Source organism: Mus caroli, unplaced genomic scaffold, assembly GCF_978045245.1.
Source record: "Mus caroli unplaced genomic scaffold, Mus_caroli_1 scaffold_3, whole genome shotgun sequence".
NCBI lineage: Eukaryota > Metazoa > Chordata > Mammalia > Rodentia > Muridae > Mus > Mus caroli.
Window position 1 is genome coordinate 74036455 of NW_028227258.1, and position 14209 is coordinate 74050663.

Sequence of the window (14209 nt, forward strand, 5' to 3'; positions counted from 1 at the left end):
AAATCCCAGCAACCACATGGTGGCTAACAACCATCCATAACGAAATCTGATGCCCTCTTCTAGAGTGTCTGAAGACAGCTACAGTGAACTTACATATAATAAATAAATAAATATTTAAAAAACGTATAATAATATATATGTGTCACAATCTCACAATAAAATCTATTTCTTTGTATACTAACAACTTTTTAAAAGCAAAACAAACAAACAAACAAAAGAAAAGTCAAAAAACAAAACAAAAAAACCCTCAACTGTGTTTCAGAGAGCTACCGCCAGAGGGAGGGAGAAGCCTGTTTGGGGATAGGTTTAGGGAGCACACAGCGGCCTCGACCGGAGACTTGGAGATACTCCTCGGTTCTCTGTCCTGGTCCCGCCCCGGGCAATAGTCAGAGCGGGCTTTAGACCTCAGCTACAGTGGGAGCTGCAGAAAGAAGCGGGCGGAGGGTGGGGGACGAGCGGAGGGCTCTGGGCTTCCAGCCCGGGCTCCGCCTACCCCAAGCCCCGGCTTACCGGCCGGTAGAGCCTAGCTCAAGCAGCTCTGAGAGGGGAGCACCGCTGGGTACAGAGCAGCTGCGGGGAGGGGGCCTTCTAGAAGTTACCTCCGGAGCTGATGGCATTCGGAATAAGTGGGGGCCTGAGAAACCCAAACTCTCATCTTTCCAGGCCCGGGCGGGGCCAGCAGTGAAGACTGTGCCCTGACCCGCAGGGGCTGCTCTGGGTCCCCACCGCCGGGGGTGGGAAGGAGGAGGGAAGACCAGAGTCGGCAGGAACAATGCTGGCTCCCTGCCAGGAGCAGTGAATTGAATGGGGGATTAAGTAAAAAGTAGGGTTGGGAAAGAGAAGACAGAGAGAAAAGGGAAAGTCGTGGAGAAATTTTCTGCCTGTCCGCACGCCTTTCTTCCTTATCCTCTGGGTTTCACCTCGCGGAGGAGCTGAACCTTTAACCTGAAGTCAACCTTTAGGAAAGACTTCAAATTTGAGAAGGCTGTAGGAAACCCGAGGCATCTGCTGGGCTGTGGGACTTGTTCTTGCCCCAAGATGGTGGTTCTGAGCCTGATGTCTGTTTCCACAGTTCTTGCTGATCGGAAAGATCTTTAAGGGAAGGTCTCCCTAAAAGATTTAGCCTCTTCCCCGCTGTGAAGAAGGGACAGAACGGGAGTCAGGCAAGCTCGTCATTGGAAACCTGACAGAGTGGAGAAAAACTTGCCCTTCAACAGCACCACAGCGCCCGCCCTGCAAGCCCCCTGGCTTCAGGGAGTAGGGAAGGCAGGAATGTTCCTGACTGTCCTTACCAGGCCCGAGGGGAACCATTACTTCAATGAAAAGTGGGGGAAGAAGTGGAGACAACAGATTACCACTCTGCCCACTTGAGCCCAAGGCTAGCCTTCCCTAGTTCTCCTTCTGGGGCAGGGCCAGGGAAGTTGGTTTTGCTACACCAGTAGGTCAGGACTTCAAATCCCCCCTGACCCATCAACTGGTGATTCCCCCTTGAGCTTGAAGGACTGTCCTTGTGTGGCATCCACAGGCAGAGTTGCCTGCTTCAGTGGGAAGGACCTGGGATTGATTGGCCACCGTGCCTTTCCACCACCCCTCCCCACCAAGTCCTCCCCTTGCTGGAGGTGAGGAAGATGGAGGAGCATATCTACCGCCATCTCTAGGACCAAGCTGAGTTGTCGGGAACCGTGTGATGTGATCCAGAGTTTCCCTGACATCTTTACGGTTCCTTTTCTTTCACACTAAGGAGAGACACAATCCAGGGATCCCTTTCTTCTGGGACTCTGTTCTCTGGTTCTATGATCCCACTGCTGGGAACTCGATCAGCCCAAGACCGTGCAGCTGTGGGCTGCTGGGGTCTGAGTCACCAGCTGGAGTCCCGGCCTGGCCTGACACACTGGGTTACCTCAAAGGGTGGAGATGGAACCAGGCTAGTCACTGCTCAACACCTACACCCCGGATGCTTCTAGAACAGACCTCTGCTGCCACTCTAGCACCCCCACCCCACCCAATATGGCCAGATCCCTCAGGGAAGCTGGGAGCAGAAGGCTAGCCCTACTGTTGGTTAGGAGAGGAACAAGGAGGGGGCCCCCCGGGCATCAAACTGACAAAGTCAGAGAGTGGCAAGATTTTTGATGAGGAAGAAGAAAAGTAGAGTTGACCTTTCAGTCTTTTCTCTAAGGAGGGAGGGGGCTGCTGTTCCAAAGAATAAGAAAAAGGCTAGGCTGTCCTGGAAAATGAATGATGGCTCACAAAGAGCCCAGGGTGGGGGTGGGGGCTGGGGTTAAGTAAGGTCAACCCTTCAGGCCAGTGTCTATGCAAGGGGCTCCCCTGCCTGCTAAGGGAAGCAATTATTACAGCAGCCAGCTATGGGGAGCTAGGGAGAGGCTAAGGAGTTCAGGCAGCTACTGAGAAAAGGAAGCCACCAGAAGATGTGCCTGGCTTTGGGACACCCAAGGAAAGGCCAAGGGAGGGCTCTGTCTTTTTCACCTGTTCTGAAGAGCAGACAGGTTCCAGGGAGAGGCCAGGTAGACATGTGGACGTACTTCTGGGGTATGGAGCTAGAGGGTTTTTCCCTGAAGCAGGGCACTAGGGCTAAGGGGCTGTGGCTAGCTAAAGGAGGAGGGACAGGGCCTGGGTGGAGGTGTGGTGGGTGTTCTCACAGCTGGAGGTGCTGTCACAGGTGCTGTTGACCTGACAGGTTTCTGCAGTGGCCTGGAAAGAGACGGCTGAGATCCTTATCCAGACAGGAACAGAACTGGTTTCTCGACTAGCAGAGCCAACAGGGAAAAGGCAAAAGGAAGCCAGGTCAGGAGGGCAGTGCCAGGCCCAAAGGAGAGGTGGGAAGACCTGGACGGGGTATCCTGCTGATCCCTGGGACTCAGGTTCTCAGTAGCCTCTGCAGGGGCCTTCCTCTGCCTTGGTTGCCCTCATTTACCTATAACTCAACGGGTTTCTCTGTAGTTACTCTCTCAGCCCTGTCCCCTGCCCTGCTCAAGTGGGACAGATGGCCCAGCCTGGAAAAACACCTGGCTGGACTCAGCCCATTCCTCAATTCTCACCAACACAGAAGTTCCTTCAGGGAAGAAAAGGATAGGGGTCACTCCTGCCCCCACGCTTCAGGCCCTCCTTAGAGTAGCGTCCTTTCTTCTCCACTACAAAGGCCCTGGCATCCAGTCCCATCCATCTTGGCCTGCAGAGGGCCATAAGCTCTTTGTCAGGCCCTGGGGTCATAGGCCCTGGCCCTTTCTTCCCTCACCCTGCCCTTTTAGAGAATCTCAGGCCTCTAGGTCCAGACCTCTTTACTTTCTCTGATCCTCCCTAGCCCCACCACCCAGCCCAGCCTTCTATCTTATTCTTTGTCTCTTTCCCATTCTCTGGCTCTCCCTCTAGGTGGTGTGTGTGTGTGTGTGTGTGTGTGTGTGTGCGCGCGCGCGTCTGTGTGTGTGCTCAAGCCGTGCACACTTGAGCTTGTGCTCATATCCACACATGAGTGTGTATGTACATGCACATGCACATGTGGGCCCACATGCAATATTTACTTTTACATAGTATTGGTGTCTGGTGCTGGGGACCTCAGAGGTCCACTGAGCCCTGTCCTGGATCTTCCCTTGTCTCTTCCTGTGTCCAGGATCTCTAAGTTTTGTCCTTAAAGTGCCTTTCCCTTAACTCAAAGCTCCTGTCTCTTGGAGGGCAGGAGTAGGAAGAAGTGTCTCCACTTCTCTGACTTCTCCCTATGGTGTTGATAGACACTGCGGTGCCTGGCAGTACCCCAGTCATTTCTTCACACAGCCCCTTGCCTTGTCTCTGCTCTATCTCTCTCTGGCTTCCTGGATTGGAGGCTTGGCTTTCCTGTGGTTACACTCTTAGCAACATGGGCTTCAGACAGAGAAGGCTTTACCTACAGAGACCACACAGATTCTCAGGGATGTGGTGGGTGGGGGACCTGAGAGGCCCTCGTTCCCACCAGCACTGTTGAGCAAGGAAGATTTATTCAGGTCAGGTAGGGAAAGAGGCTCTGCTGGTTGTGGCGACTGTAGCAGGGCAGGAAGCTGAGCAGCTCCTTGACGGCTGAGTCAGGTGCGACTGTGGGAACACCCTGATCCCATCACCCTAACCAGGGCCGAGATTCCCCTCTTACCCTGGCTGTGACCAGAGCCCAGGGAACAAACCTCCCAGGGAGCCCTTGACTCTGAGGAGCCTATGATCAGATTGAGGAGCTCAAATCTATGGATCCAGACCCCAGGACACCAGGGGAGGGCAGCGTAGAAGCCATGTTGAAGGCTGGGGACACACAAGGTAGGAAGAACAAAGAAAGCGAGACCTGAAGCTGAGTTGTGGACTCCAACAAGGAACCAGTTGGGAGAAAGACCCTTTTATGCAGCCAGTCCTCAACAGACTTTTCCCCATTTGTGAAAAGACCAGAGTCAAGTGTCCCAAGGCCTTGCTCAGCACACAGCACCCCCAAGTCCTCCCATCTGCAGAGGGAGTCCACATTCTCCACCACTCTTTCTCTACCATGGTGTGGGGCGCCACCCCACATCGTCGCCATTATAAGATGGCGCCGACATCGCCTGCCTCTGGAGATGAACAAGTGATCCGCGCATGTGCTGGCATTAACCGTTCATGGTGCCAGTTGCCCGCCTGACAACGTCACCTCGGGTGACAAGAATTTGGCCTATAGAGAATCGCCACGTCCGAGGCGAGAGAAATCTCCTATATAAGGGAGGCGGTTTTCGGGCTTGGGGTCTCCGCCTTGTGAAGCTGATGCTCTCCCTCTCAAGACGCATTAAAGCTTGCTACAGAAGGATCCTGTTTGTGTGCCGCGTTGTTTCTTGCTGGCGGGAAAATCAGCGCGGGACATTTGGTGCCGAAAAACCCGGGAATTGTGACCAGACCATCGTCAGCACCTTCGGAGACCCCTCGGCGACGGGGAGGGTTCAGAACTGTGGCTAGACTACGCATCGGAAAGGTATGCCTGAACATGAACTCTTTTCTTTAACTCTTTCCCAGGTATTGGGTTTGTCCGGATTGTGGTTTAGATTTCCAGAGGCCATTATCATCGCTATTTTAGCTCTTCTACTCTTCCTCCTGGCCAGTTATATCTGTGAACATAGGCGGTGGTGTTAACAAGTTTCCAACAGCACATCAGTCCGTTGTAGTTGTCGTTGTAGTTGTAGTTGTAGTTGTAGTTGTAGTCCGTTGCACTCCATCGCGGCGCCAAATTAGTCTCTTGTAAATGAAAGAGCAGAAAGGCGAGCCGTACTTTCGGTTTCTCGCTGTTGCCGTAAGTCGGACGTAGATAAGCCGTGGGCCGCGCCAAGACATCTTTTTGATTCTAACAGTGACTTAAGGCGGACGTAGATAAGCTGCGGTTACTTTTGACCCGTTATGGGGTCGTCACAGTCAATCCAAACATCACTTGAAAATCTCCTTAAGAAAAGAGACCTAAAGCTAGGGGACAAGGTTCTTAAGCACTTTGTTGAGGAGGTAGATAGAGTTGCCCCTTGGTATGCCGTTTCTGGCTCCTTGACCTTGGCCTCATGGAAAAAATTGGGGAAGGATCTTGATTTGTGCCCCGACTTACGTATGGGCACCAAAGCAGTTTGGAAGATGATCAAAAACTGCCTTGAGGATGAAACATGTGAGGAAGTCAGAAAAAAGGGACAAATAGCTTTGGAGACCGTTCAGGATGGCATGTCAGAATCTGAGCGTAGTGAGAGGATGGGTGCACATGCACAAACTAGGAAGAGGATCCCAAAGAATAAAAGTGAAAAAGGACCTCCCAGGAAGCCTAAGAGGGCGGGAGAGAGGGGAACAAGCAGTATACCTGCCTCCCCACATGAGGAATCGGACTCCGAGGGAGTACCGATTTTTCAACCTATATCTAAGCCTGGGTTGTACCCAACCCAAGAGCTTGAAGCACTCAATATTCAAAGCTCTGAAGAGTCATCCGGAGCAGAGAGTGGGAGACTAGATACAGAGGAAGAGGAAGAACTTGATGAGGAAGCAACCAGATATGAGAGAGAGAGGTATTATCCTGATGAGAGGCCGTTAAATAAACGGACCTCTAAACCTGCCATTTCAACAAAACCTAATGCTTTACCCAGGAATCCCGTACAGACAGTTCCCTCTGCCCCACCACCTTATGAGATACGCCCTAAAGCTTTCTCATTGTTACCTGAAAAGGTGCATCGCAAGCTCAGGCTCGCTTACCCTGTCTATGAGCAAGATGGTGGGAGAGTATATGCTCCTGTTGATTATAACCAAATAAAGGAGCTTGCAGAATCAGTTAGAAAGTTTGGAGCAAATGCCAGTTTTACTCTAATGCAGTTAGATCGACTGGCATTAACCGCCCTGACGCCCAGTGACTGGCAAACAGTGGCGAAAGCTGTGCTACCAAGCATGGGACAATACATGGAATGGAAGGCCCTATGGCATGAGGCGGCACAGGCCCAGGCTAGGACTAATGCCGCAGCCCTGACCCCAGAGCAAAGAGACTGGACCTTTGAACTCCTTACAGGACAGGGTCCTTATGCAGCAGATCAGGTCAATTATCATTGGGGAGCTTATGCCCAAATATCCAGTACTGCTATACGAGCATGGAAATCACTCAACCGTAAAGGAGAAACTAGTAATCAGCTCACCAAGATTATACAGGGACCTCAGGAACCATTCTCAGACTATGTGGCCAGGATGATGGAGGTAGCAGGAAAGATTTTCGGGGATCCTGATTGTGCCGGACCCTTTATAGAGCAATTAATCTTTGAACAAGCCACTCAGGAGTGCAGAAGTGCAATAGCGCCGAGGAAAAACAAGGGATTGTCAGAATGGCTTAGAATATGTAGAGAGATTGGTGGACCGTTGAGTAACTCTGGGCTCGCCGCAGCCATTTTACAGGCACAAAGGCGACCTCCCCCTACGGGGGGCAGCAGTCGCACCTGCTTCAACTGTGGGAAATCAGGGCATCTCGCAAAAGATTGCCGAGCACCTAAGCAAAACCAGAGAACTCTTACCCTATGTTCCCGATGTAGAAAGGGTTACCATCCAGTCAGTCAATGCAGATCAACTAGAGACATTAAAGGCAACCTCCTCCCGCCTGCTATCCCTGTTAGACAGGAGCCAAAAAACGGGCCTGCGGGCCCCCGGCCCCGGGGCCCTCAAAAATACGGGACCCAATTCGCTGGGACCAGTCCCCTGAGCGAGGAGGCAGATCAAGCCAAGGCACAAGAATGGACTTGTGCGCCACCACCTCAATCTTATTAACACCTCAGATGGGGGTTCAACCTGTCCCTGCCATGCCCTTAGGGCCTCCCATACCGGACAACGCGGTGGGACTTATCATTGGCCGTGGTGCCCTTACCGCATGCGGACTAATAGTCCATCCAGGCATAACAGATAATCAACACATCCCAAATATGCAGATTCTATGCTCCAGCCCTCATGGTGTATTTTCTATTAAAAAAGGGGACAGGATTGCTCAGCTCCTCCTCCTCCCGCTGCTGGGAGAATTACCCAATCAAGATAAAAAACTTATGGGATCTTCAGAAATGGATTCGGCCTATTTGACATTGTCACTTGATTCACGCCCGAAATTAATCCTTAACATAAATGGTAAAAATTTTGAGGGCATTCTTGACACCGGAGCTGATAAGAGTATTATTTCCACACATTGGTGGCCTAAAGCTTGGCCAGTGACAAAATCTTCTCATTCTTTACAAGGCCTGGGGTATCAATCCAGTCCAGACATTAGTACCAACCGGCTGGTCTGGACGTCACCAGAGGGTTTAAAAGGATGCTTTTCCCCCTACGTTCTACCCCTACCTGTAAATCTCTGGGGGAGAGATGTCATGACAGATTTAGGACTGACTCTGACCAATGATTATTCATTACGTCTTAGAGAAATGATGGAGAAAATGGGTTATCAAGAAGGCCAGGGTTTGGGACGCCATGAACAAGGCGAACCGCGCCCAATCTCACACAAGGCCAATAAGGACAGAGCAGGCCTGGGTTTTTCCTAGGCGCCACTGAGGCAGTATGACCTATACCATGGAAAACGGAGGATCCTGTGTGGGTTCCTCAGTGGCCGCTAACCTCCGAGAAATTGAGCGTTGTAACACAAATTATTGCAGAACAACTAAAACTCGGCCATATTGAACCCTCTACTTCCCCCTGGAACACCCCCATATTTGTAATAAAGAAAAAGTCTGGCAAATGGCGTCTGTTACATGATTTAAGAGCTATAAATGGACAGATGTCCCTGTTAGGGCCTGTACAGAGAGGATTACCTATGCTGTCCGCCCTTCCTAAGGGCTGGAACATCCTCATTATAGACATCAGAGATTGCTTTTTTTCCATACCGTTACACCCTGCGGATAGACCTCGCTTTGCCTTTAGTGTCCCCTCTATCAATCATACAGAACCAGATAAGAGGTATCAATGGAGAGTCTTGCCCCAAGGGATGGCCAATAGCCCTACTATCTGCCAACTGTATGTAGACCAAGCACTCGCCCCGATAAAGAGACAATTTCCACAAATAGTGTCTATCCATTACATGGATGACGTCCTGCTTTGCCATAAGAATCCATCTGTACTGCAACAGGTTTTTCCTGTGTTACAGAAAACATTAGAGCAATGGGGGCTACAGATAGCCACTGAAAAGGTGCAATTGGCAGACTCTGGACAGTTTCTAGGTTCTTTTATACAGCCCAACATTATTAAGCCACAAAAAATAGAAATCAGGATGGATAATTTACATACTTTAAATGACTTTCAAAAATTGTTGGGAGATATCAATTGGCTTAGACCTTTTTTAAAAATCCCTTCAACAGAATTGAAACCCCTGTTTGATATCTTGGAAGGGGATTCTCATATCACCTCTCCTAGAAAATTGAATCCTTTGGCAGTGGAGGCACTTAATAAAGTAGAAAAAGCAATAAGTCAAGCGCAGCTTGTTAGAATAGATTATTCCAAGCCGGTTTTGTTATGTATCTTGGACACTCGAGGCTTACCAACTGCTGTCATTTGGCAAGAGGGGCCCCTATGCTGGGTTCATCCACAAGCCTCCCCTGCAAAGATTATCGATTGGTATCCGGCCGCAGTAGCACAATTAGCATTAAAGGGATTAAAAATGACAATCAAATACTTCGGCCTTGAACCTAATATCATTGTCATTCCCTATACCCCTAATCAAATACAGGTGTTAGCTGCTGCTTCTAATGATTGGTCCATTCTATGTGTCACATTTAGTGGAAAATTTGATAATCATTATCCAAAGCACCCATTGTTACACTTTGCCCTGACCCATCCATTAGTTTTTCCCAAAGTAACAAGTCATTTCCCACTTAAAAATGGTCTTGTAATTTATACAGATGGCTCCAAAACCGGGCAAGGGGCCTATGTAGTTAATAACATTACCCATATCAGACAATATTCGGAGGTTTCCCCTCAAATTGTTGAGTGTTTGATAGTATTAGAAGTTTTACAGCAATTTGATTGCCCGCTCAATATTATTTCTGATTCCTTGTATGTGGTTAATGCAGTTCGCCTGCTAGAAACTGCGGGCCTAATAAAACCTTCTAGTAGGGTAGCACAAACCTTTGAACAGATTAGAAACCTTCTATTACAAAGAAAACATCCCTTTTATATCGTACATATGAGAGCCCATTCTGGACTCCCTGGCCCCATGACAGAGGGTAATGAGCTGGCAGATCAGGCTACGCGACTTGTGGCCACAGCACTATCCTCACCACTAGAGGCCGCCAAAAATTTTCATAGTAAGTTTCATGTTACCTCTGAAACACTTCGCCGGCGCTTCTCTTTAACAAGGAAAGAAGCCCGCGAGATAGTCACACAGTGCCAAAACTGTTGTCAGTTTCTGCCCACACCTCATTATGGTGTCAATCCGAGGGGACTCTCCCCCCTACAAGTTTGGCAGATGGATGTCACTCATATTGCATCTTTTGGTAAGACGCAATACGTTCATGTGTCTATTGACACTTGTTCTGGTGTGTTATTTGCAACTCCACTTTCAGGAGAAAGGACATCTCATGTAATTCAACATTGCCTCGAGGCCTGGAGTGCCTGGGGTAGACCAAAATGTCTTAAGACAGACAATGGACCTGCTTATACCTCAAATAAATTCAAACAATTCTGTGCACAAATGCAGGTGACCCATATCACTGGACTTCCTTATAACCCTCAAGGACAAGGCATCATTGAAAGAGCTCATCGAACGCTCAAATCCTATTTATTTAAACAGAAAGGGGGAGCGATAACAGAGTTGCCCCCTGGCCCAAGAGTGGCACTATCCATGGCACTCTTTACTCTAAATTTCTTAAACCTGGACGATGCAGGAAGGAGCGCTGCAGAGCGCCACTGCTCGGAACCAAAGAGACCAAAAGAATTGGTAAAATGGAAGGATGTGTTGACTAATCAATGGAAAGGCCCGGATCCTATCCTAATAAGATCCAGGGGAGCTGTTTGTGTTTTTCCACAGAGTGAACAAAATCCTTTTTGGATCCCGGAGCGGCTAACACGAAGTATAAACCAAGAAGATGATCATTCTCCTGACCTTTCTGTGGATAACCCTAGCGCCAACGATAAGGACACATGAGTTTCGATGGGGAATCATGTCAACCTTCCCACTTCCAATGCCGGTGATGTATAACGCCCAAGTTTTCCCTCGCTTGTTTACTACTGATAAAGAATTAGGCCTTCCGTTTTTGCCCTGGGATTCTCAAATAGAACGAGTAGTGGATAATAGAACTCACTACCTTCTGGGTAGCCTATGCTTTAGCATCAATGGGACGGTGCCCAGTTATATTGGGTTACATACTCAATCTATGTCAAATATTATTAATGGATGGACAAATGCTACACATTGGGGCGGGAATTTTACAGAATTATTTGGGCTAATTATTCTGAAGGTCTCAGACAACCAAAGTTGGCCCCGTTCTGCCATGCAAAGGAGGACTCGCATTCCCCTTTGCCTTGGTCAGGATGCCAATATGCGTATGGCCCCCTTTTCTTTAGATTGTTAGTAATGCTTCCTTGCCAAGTAATTCCGATAAGCTTGATTGTATGATGCAACCATGTTATTATGTTCTGTGCTGGAATGCTTCTGAGTTCCCCTTGGCCCTGGTAGCACGCCTGCCCCGATTTGTGCCTGTTCCTGTGGAGGCCCCAAGTTCAATGGCATTATTCAGAGAAAGGAGAGATTTTGGAATTTCTGCCGTAATTGTGGGCATCATCGCAGCCACCGCTGTAACAGCATCGGTTACTGCTTCGGCCCTGACCCTTTCGGGCACGGTGCGGTCGGCTGCCACCATAAATAAATTGTCCTCTACGGTGACCACGGCCATGGAGGCTGGACATCTAGCTTATACCCAGATTCAAGGCAGGTTATTGCTAGTGAATCAACGCATAGATTTAGTCCAAGAGCAATTAGATGTTTTGTGGCAAGTTGCCCAATTAGGGTGCGAAAGAAGATTGCCAGGTCTTTGTGTGACCTCTGTACAGTATGACAATTTCACACGGGCTGCTAATCTTTCTAAAGCTTTATCCCAGCATTTGTTACAGAATTGGACAGTTGAATTTGACCAGACCCTGCGGGAACTCCGAACAGCGATATTACAAATCAACTCCACCCGCCTAGACCTGTCCCTCACCAAAGGCCTCGCCTCCTGGATTTCTTCAGCATTTTCTTATTTTAAAGAGTGGGTGGGGGTGGGAATGTTTGGAGCATTTTTCTGCCTCGGACTGGGCTTTATGCTTTGGCTAATTTGCAAAATTTATAGTAAAAGCAAGAGAGAAAAAATTATGATAACTCAGGCACTCATGGCCTTAGAGCATGGAAGGTCAGCGGAAGTCTGGCTTGCGGCACTAAAACGGCAGTAGATGTTAGCAGCCGGTCGCCGGCCAGGCAGCTCTTGCACCCTCAGCATCTCTATGCGTCGCACGAGGATGAGTGCCCGGTTTGAGCAGCCCATGAGGGTTGTTGAGCTAAGCATCGCACAGAGAGATACCCCCGCTCTCTCTGGGAAGCATGCCGTCTTGAAAAGGGTTGCCTGTCCTAGTGTCCCTTCCTCAAGAAAAACGACAGAGAGATCGGTCAGGAGTATGTCGGGTCCCACCTAGAGCCTAGACAAGACCCCTGCACATATCTTTTGTTTTTAAATTATCTTTGGGGATTCGGCCTCTACTTCCGCCCTCCTTGAATGGGTGGCTGGCTTGCCTTTGTATAGAAAAGGGGGAGATGTGGGGCGCCACCCCACATCGTCGCCATTATAAGATGGCGCCGACATCGCCTGCCTCTGGAGATGAACAAGTGATCCGCGCATGTGCTGGCATTAACCGTTCATGGTGCCAGTTGCCCGCCTGACAACGTCACCTCGGGTGACAAGAATTTGGCCTATAGAGAATCGCCACGTCCGAGGCGAGAGAAATCTCCTATATAAGGGAGGCGGTTTTCGGGCTTGGGGTCTCCGCCTTGTGAAGCTGATGCTCTCCCTCTCAAGACGCATTAAAGCTTGCTACAGAAGGATCCTGTTTGTGTGCCGCGTTGTTTCTTGCTGGCGGGAAAATCAGCGCGGGACACCATGGGCCCAGACAATGGCCTCCTTCCTGTTCTTCCTGCTTTCATTTCTCTAATCCAAATCCTTCCAAGCAGCCAAATAAAACACCCCAAGCCCCTTTACAAGCCTGTGACTTGGTCCTGACTCACCCTGGCCTTCTAGGAGAGGAAGCCATGGAAGTTCAAATGGCAACACCAACAGAGAGGGGCTGTTACACTACCCAGAGCCAACCTAGGGAGACAAGTGGAGAGGGAGCTAGATGTGGAATGGGTAGGGGTCACTAAAACTCATCGAATACCAGTTTATATTTCATGTTGGACATGAAAGAGGTAGCTAAGGTAATTTTTGTTTGGTTGTTTTATCTGACCTTATTTCTGTTTTTGGAGTGCTGGTGATGAAAACCTGGGCTTTGTACATGCTAAACATGGGCTCTATCACTAGCTTAGATCCACCCCAAACCCTTGCTAATTTTTCAGACAAATACTGAAGTAATAACAGTTATGCTTTTCAGGATTTCCCTAAAATTGTGCAGAGTGAACTAGAGATGTAGAACACACACACACACTTTTGGTATCCTGAAAAATACCATGTGCTCCTTTTCAGTTTTAGCATACGTGCCATCCAAGAGAGCGGTTTTATTTTGTTGTTATGGTGTGTGTGGTGGGTGGTGTGGTGTGTGTGTGTGATGTGTGAGTGAGGGATGCCATGCACACATGTGAGGGTCAAAGGACAACTTTCAGGAGTTGGTTCTCCTTCCATTGTGGGTCCCAGGAATCAAGCTCGGGTCATTGAGTTTTCACGGCTACTGCTTTTACCCATCCGGTTATCTCATTAGCCCTCTTTCATTTTGGAAATTTTATTGTTTTGAGACAGGGTCTCTTTATAGCCCTGGCAGTCCTGGAACTCCCGATGTAGACTGCTGGCCTTGACCTCACAGAGATCCACCTGCCTCTGCCTCCTGAAAATTGGGATTAAAGGTGTGTACCAACATACCTGTTTTTTTTTTTGTTTGTTTGTTTGTTTGTTTTTACGAGACAGGGTTTCTCTTTTTTTTTTTTTTTTTTTTTTTGAGGGGGGAGATATTTTTTGAGCCAAAGTTCCCCTATGTAGACCAGGCTGGCCTCAGACTTGCAAGGGATCCCTTCTGCCTTAGTTTTCCATATGCTGGAAATGCAGGTTTGCATCATTAAGCTTAGCCAAATCCATCACTTTTGGTTTATTTTTGTCCTGAAAGAGTCTTGTGCAGCCTAGGCTGGCCTCAAACTCCTGGTCTTCTGCCTCCACCTCCATCACCAGCAGGCCTGGCTCTAAACCATCAGCTTTTAAAGGCTTCATACTGCTGAGAGTCATGTGTTTATAAACACTGCTTTGTGGGTTAGGAACTCTGGGATCATAGTGACCTTCTTCGTGGAAGAAATTCCTTCCTACCCTTTGGGTTTCTGAGGAATGAGCAGAGTCCCGCCTGGTCCTTAGCAACGTGTGTCTCAAGGCCCAGACTTGACTCATTACTGAATAGCAACTAGTCTAAGGATGGCCCTGAAGTCTAAGCAGCCGCTGATCAAGGCTTGGGACCTGAAGAGATGAACCCAGGTAGAGAGTGTCCCTTGTCAGTGTGTCTCAGGCTATGTACCTTTGTAAGC